Source organism: Gorilla gorilla, chromosome X (genome assembly GCF_029281585.2).
Source record: "Gorilla gorilla gorilla isolate KB3781 chromosome X, NHGRI_mGorGor1-v2.1_pri, whole genome shotgun sequence".
Taxonomy (NCBI): Eukaryota; Metazoa; Chordata; class Mammalia; order Primates; family Hominidae; genus Gorilla; species Gorilla gorilla.
In genome coordinates, this window is record NC_073247.2 from 27,384,250 (window position 1) to 27,389,560 (window position 5,311).

The following is a 5,311-nucleotide window of genomic DNA, read 5'->3' on the forward strand; positions in this document are numbered from 1 at the left end:
AGGTGATGAGGGCCCCAGCCTCTCCAGATCCCCTTCCCAGTTGCTCTGCAGCCCAAACCCAGTCCCCTTAGATAGCTGCTAAGCCTCAGAAATGAGACTTGGCTGTCAGAGTCTGGGAAATAGTTGAGGAGAACCAGCCCACTCCCATCTCCTGCTGTGATTCTAGCATAGCTTGGGCCCAGCTCTGGCCAGGTCCCAAGCTGGCCTGGTGCTCACCCTCTCTGTTTGACCATGCTCCAAAGGGAGGGGCAGGAGCCACAAGTCCCTGACCTGGCCACACCACATGGTCATGCCCGGGTGACTCCCGGCCCACTGCTCCCAGCTGCCATGAAGAGCCAGCCACCCAGGTCCCCTGAGCTACTGCCAAGTGTTAGTGGGGAGTGGCCTGCTTTCGAGCTGCTCCCCTTGGCTGGTCACTGCAGCCTCTGGGCCATAAAGTACTCCTCCTCCCCATTGTCATCTTCCTCCTGCTGGCCGCTTCAGGGCAGTGGCTCCAGGTGGGAACTGGAGCCCAGCCCCTTCAAGGTTCAGAGCTGTCATCACCTCTGGAGTGCAGGGCTTTGAGGATATTCCTGAGAGGCAGAGAAGGAAGCCCAGCCAGTTCAGGTGGCTGATCTGATCACCCAGCAGATGAGCTGCCAACAGCAAAGTGCAGACTTCCTTCCAAACGCCAGCAATGGAGAGAGTGAGGCTGGAGGGTCTGGAGACCAGGATGAATTCAGAGAAGTCCAAACCAAAGGTGAGACGCCCACCAAGGAAGAGGCTCCCAAGTACCCTAGGAGCAGCCCTGTATCCTGGAAATGAAATATTTCCCCAGACATGGACAAATGGCGACTTTCACATACAGCAAAGAGAGGGAAAAGCCCCAGAAACGTGAGTGGCTGCAGGTGGAACATGCTGTCGATGGAATCCTGGAAGCCAAGATCAGCCTTCTGCAGGAATGTCCGGGTGAGGGTTCAGTGAATGCCACCAATGAGCAAGGTCCCCAGCACCAAGGCAAAGCCCTCCACATTGGGCTGTGTGGACTTGAAGGTGAACATGAAGAGACCCCCGGCAATGAGGAGGATCACAAGAACCAGTGTCATTGCAGCTCCTTCAGCTTGGAGATCAGAGAGAAGATTGATGATGAAGAGGACAGCTAAAGATTTGGTTATTGTGAAGCTCCAGTTGGACAACCCTATGTCAAGTGCTGTTGCCAGTGCTGTGGGAGCCACTCTTCTGAGGTAGTAGTTCCGGCTCAGCACCACGAGGGTCTTGTGGCTGGATCATTCAACCAGCGCCCTTCATTGTGGAAGGCGATGCCTGCCAGTGAAGAAGCATAGTCAACATTGCCTTCCACCCAAAGGTCACAAGAGGGCCCACCTCCCTATCCATGGAAGCTGCTACGCCCTAGCTCCTGGATCAGCGGGGGCAGGCACCTCTCTTAAAGACAGTTTGCAGGAAGAGCCGATTGAGGTAGACTATGGCTTTCAACAAGAACGTCACCTGGCTAGAGAAGTCCTCTTCACCTCCATGATTCAGAACCATCAGCGGAGCCCCAGGCAGAGTTCTCACCAAAGGGGCCGGTAGCCTGAGCCAACCCCTTCAGCGGTTAACTAGGTGCAGGGCTCACAGATCCCCAGGTCTGCTCTGACTAGGGTGCCTACTCTTAAAGCTTTTAAAGGTTTATTACATCATATACCTAATTTTTCAACAACAGCGAAGGAATTATAGTTCATTTGCCAGATCAGATGGACTATTACCCAGCCATTAAACATGGTATATTTAAAGTGTAACATATACGAAAATATACTTTTTTCTTTTTTTTTTTTTTTTTTTGTAGAGACAGAGTCTTGATCTGTCGTCTAGGCTAGAGCACAGTGGCATGATCTCGGCTCACTGCAACTTCCTTCCCCTGGATTCAAGTGATTCTCCTGCCTCAGCCTCCCGAGTAGCTGAGATTACAGCCACCTGCCACAACACCTGGCTAGTTTTTGTATTTTTAGTACAGACGGCGTTTCGCCATGTTGGACAGGCTGGTCTTGAACTCCTGACCTCAAGTGATCTGCCTGCCTCAGCCTCTCAAAATGCTGGGATTATAGGTGTGAGCCACTGTGCCTGCTGGTGTCTGAGTCTTGGACAACCCAATTTGCTCATCCATTCCATTTATTATAGTATTTGGCTTTCTTTGATTTTATGTTCTTCTCTTATGAAAAATGTTGCTCGAACCATACTTAAGTTTGCAAGTGCCTATACATAACAAATTTTCTACATTAGAGAAAATTTGCTGGGTTGTAGGTTCTGGGAAACTTCAAGATTACCAGTAATTTCTAATACAGTGTATGAGTTGACCCTTCCACCATTCTTGCACGTGTCTATTTATTCCATATAATTGGCAACATTGGAACGATCTAATGTTTTAATGAATTATTTTTGTCTATCTAGTGTATGTGAAATGGGATCCTCTTGTGTTTTTATATTGGTTTTTACTAATTAACTATGAAGTTAATAAATTTTCATGTATAGTCTTTGAACTTCTGTGAAACAGTTTCCAGTCAATGTCTTACATTTAGTTCATTTGTTTGTTAGTTTCTCCCAATTTCTTTATGTACTCTTATTATTTCTGTGCAGGTTTGCTGTGGACCTGCTTTCAACTCATCAAATACAAAGGAGTCCTACTGCTGGATCATAGTGTATAGTGTCTTTATTACTGCAGTGCAAGCACTTTCCAAGTGTCATGTTTGTTATTTCCCCATTTTCCAAAGCAAGTCACGTGGCCAAGCTCAAGAGTCAGAGTGAAGAGAACTACCCAAGGCAGGGATATAGGGAGGGGAATGATGGTACCCATTTTGAAAACAATCTATTGCAGTAATCATAGACCATAGCAGCTGCTCAGAATCAGGATGATTTAGGCTAGGAAATAAATAAAAATGGCCAGCCCATGGCTTCTGCGTCCCTCTAAGATAAAGTTCAAAGTCCTTAGCTGTGATACATGACTACCTGCTATATGTTATCTCACTATAATGCCTTCTCCCCACCTCAAAACTATAGAGAATGGGCACACAGAGCTTTTTTAATGGGGAATGTACCTTGCTATTTCACACCCTGTATCATTGCTCCACACCCTGTATCATTGCTCCTGCTGGTTCAACTGGCATATAATCCCCCACCCTGAGTCCCACAGACTAACCCACCATTGATCTTTGAACATCTTTAGAGACACAACAGGATTTACCTCCTCAAAGAAGCCTACCCTCTGCTTTGGATAGAATTGAACATTCATTTCTTTGGAAGTCATAGAGCCACATGCAGTTTTTTGTTTTTGTTTTTTGAGACTGGGCCTTGCTCTGTCACCCAGGCTGGAGTGCAGTGGCGTCATCACAGCTCACTGCAGTCTCGACCTCCTGGGCTCAAGGGATCCTCCCTCCACAGCCTCCCGAGTAGCTGGGACCACAGGCACGCACCACCATGCCTGGCTAAATTTTTATTTTTAACATCTTGCTATGTTGCCCAGGCTGGTCTCGAACTCCTGGGCTCAAGCAATCCTCCCGCCTCGACCTCCCAAGGTTCTAGGATTACAGGTGTGAGCCACGGTGCCGGCCCAGATTTTTAATTTTGCACCTAAATAACTTTAGCGCTCATTTGTTAACGTGCCCGTCTCCCTTTTGGTAGACTCTAAGATCCTCAAAGGTAGGGACTATATCTTTCTTATATTCATATTTTCCTTCCTTCCTTTTTTCCTTCCTTCCTTCCTTCTTTCATAGATGGAATCTTGCTCTGTCATCCAGGCTAGAGTGCAGTAGCGTGATCTCGGGTCACTGCAACCTCCGCCTCCCGGGTTCAAGCAATTCTCCTGCCTCGGCCTCCTGAGTAGCTGGAATTATAGGCGCCCACGACCATTCCTGGTTAATTTTTGTAGAGACGGGGTTTCACCATGTTGGCCAGGCTGGTCTTGAACTCCGGACCTCAGGTGATCCGCCCACCTCGACCTCCCAAAATGCTGGGATTACAGGCGTGAGCCACTACGCCCGGCCAGTATTTTCATGCATGGATAGTTGTTCAAATTGATGCTTTGGCAGAGGTGGTGGTGGGGCAGTCATTGGAGAGTCCTATTCCATCATCTTGCTCCAACTTCCCCCATTTTATTTGCTTTGTGAAACAACAAGCTTGAAATACTGAAAACTTCATGGCAAACTTTGTGAGAAAGAAACCTACTACTACTTAACACTGAAAACAGAAATATATAGCTTTGGGCCAGGCACAGTGGCTCACGCCTGTAATCCTAGCAGTTTGGGAGGCTGAGGTGGGTGGATCACCTGAGGTCAGGAGTTCAAAACCAGCCTGGCCAATATGGTGAAACCCTGTCTCTACTAAAAATACAATTAGCTGGGCCGTAGTGGTAAGTGCCTGTAATCCCAGCTACTCGGGAGGCTGAGTCAGGAGAATCGCTTGAGCCTGGGAGGCGGAGGTTGCAGTGAGCCGAGATCGCACCACTGCACTCTAGCCTGGGCAACAGAGTGAGACTCTGTCTCAGGAAAAAAAAAAAAAATTTGCAGCCCTAACAGAAACAAAACTCAGCTTGACATATTAAATGTAGAAATCATTACCTAGGTAGAAAATTTTAAACTTTGTCAAGTTTCTTTGGAATGGACACCCATTAAGAGTTACAACAACATTTAAATTCAGAAAATCAATCATCTCAAAAAATTTTAACAGCTCAAATATTTTTCATAATTATGTTTGTGAAAGAAATGAAAACGAAAAGCCCAGGAAGCAGGGTGATACTATTGCTAGTTATAATTTCTATTTTTAACACCCTAAATTTCTTAGTTCTCATTTCTTCTTGCATTTCAGCTTGTGGTTGGCTTTGCAAAGCTAACATTTTCTTTGGTGACAGTTTTTAAAACATAAGCCAGAAGACTTTGGTCAGGAGCTTCCCCATTCCATAGAACATCTGAGAACTTAAAAAAAAAATGGTATTTAAATTGGACTAAGAAGATAAAGTAATGTGATATTTTGATAGGTGCTTATTTTTGTTTTGTTTGTTTTTAACTTCTGGACCTATCCCAATGTTTTCCAGGATCCTCAGAACATATGGGTGGTCTTTTCTTTTAAAAATATATATAAACCCGGCCGACTGTGGTGGCCCATGCCTGTAATCAGGCTGAGGTGGGAGGATCACTTGAGCCCAGGAATTTGAGACCATTCTGGGCAGCATAGTGGGACCCTGTCTCTACAAAAAAATAAAAAATTAGCCCAACATGGTGGCACATGCCTGTGGTCCCAGCTACTTGGGAGGCTGAGGCAGGAGGATCACTTGAACCTGGGAGTT

At 46.4% G+C, this 5,311-nt stretch overlaps 1 pseudogene; it reads right to left on the minus strand.

Annotated features, from left to right (window-relative positions):
* Positions 1 to 456: 456 nt before the first annotated feature.
* Positions 457 to 3,277, minus strand: LOC101151340 (solute carrier family 35 member C2-like; annotated as a pseudogene).
* Positions 3,278 to 5,311: the final 2,034 nt, after the last annotated feature.